Below are 1,501 nucleotides of genomic sequence, written 5' to 3' on the forward strand. Positions count from 1 at the left end.
GGCAGTTCACTGTACGGCTGGGTACGGGTCATTTGATCTTTAAACGTTAAAATATTTAAAATGTGGTGTAAATATATTTTTTCAATCTAAAACAACTTAAATAAAAAAAATTAATCATTCACTTTTCTTCTACAATTTCCCATAAAGGCCAATGGATCAGCGGTAACATTTTGGATAGATCTAAGTTCTTTATACGTAGATCTAGGTAATTTTATTACCCCCATTAACACAATTTAGATTATCTAAGATGAACTTCGCCTTTGCGTATCTGGGCTAATACGGGGTCAGGGGATAAAAAATCTCAGTAGAATGACAAATATACTCGAAAAAAAAAAGAATCTCCACTCAGGAATTGAAAAAGGGTTTCTTGCGTGAGCCGCTGAAGTGCATAATTGCTACACCACGGACGCTGGTCATTTGTAGGTTCATTCCACTTATCTTTGCACTTTGGATTATATTAATTGAATACTAAGAAACTAAAGCATGATCATGTTACTCCTATTTTAAAAGAACTACACTGGCTCCCAGTGAAAGAGCGTATCATATATAAACTCTGTTTTAACTTGCTTCAAGTGCTTACATGATTTATCACCTGACTACCTAAAACAGTTTTTAACACCCTATGTACCCTCTAGAACGCTCAGATCATCAACCGATAAAACAACCCTTGTTAAACCTAAAATAAATTACAAAACATATGGCCAACGCTCTTTTTCATATTTTGCCCTACTTGTCTGGAATAGGCTTCCAAAAACTATCAGAGAAGCAGAAAATCTAGACATTTTTAAGAAGAAACTAAAAGCATTTCTATTGTTATCATATTTCGATTAGACAGAATCCATCCAAGCTGTAGATCGTCGTGAGTTAGTATGTGCGTATGTACGTATGTATGTGTGTATGTGTGCGTGTGTGGTGCATGCGAGCGTGAATATGTGTGTGCACGCATGTGTAATACTGTGTGCCTCTAAAATTGATTTGTAAATCCATAATGTATCATGTTAAGCGCATAGAGCATTGCATAAGTGGATATACGCTATATAAATCCAATCCATTATTATTATTAATTTATTATTATAATCTTCGGCAGTTGGTTTTTTTTAAATCTTTGGTATCGATTTCAACTCATACTACAATGTAGATCAGTGTACGTTTTGTTGCTATTATTTGGTCCTTATTTTCACACATAGAAGTAGAAAACAGGAGTTCATCTCCCCACTAGCTACTGGAGAAATTACTAATATTATCAAATATCTTCATCCGTCCACCGAGATGCTAAACCAATCTCGTCCTTCCCTCCCCCTTCCTCACCAGCCCCAAGTCATTTGCTTCTTTTCTTTGTTTCTGCGCTGCTGGTTGGGTTGTTTTGTTTGTTTGTTTGTTTGTTTGTTGTTGTTGAGGGTTTTTTTTTTTTGGTTTTTTTAAGGGGGGGCGGGAACGAGTGGTCTGGTAGCTTCTGGTTCTTTCATTTTTCTATTGTTGTTTCTATTTCAATGTTTTGTCC

Source organism: Aplysia californica, unplaced genomic scaffold, assembly GCF_000002075.1.
Source record: "Aplysia californica isolate F4 #8 unplaced genomic scaffold, AplCal3.0 scaffold00005, whole genome shotgun sequence".
Classification (NCBI taxonomy): Eukaryota; Metazoa; Mollusca; class Gastropoda; order Aplysiida; family Aplysiidae; genus Aplysia; species Aplysia californica.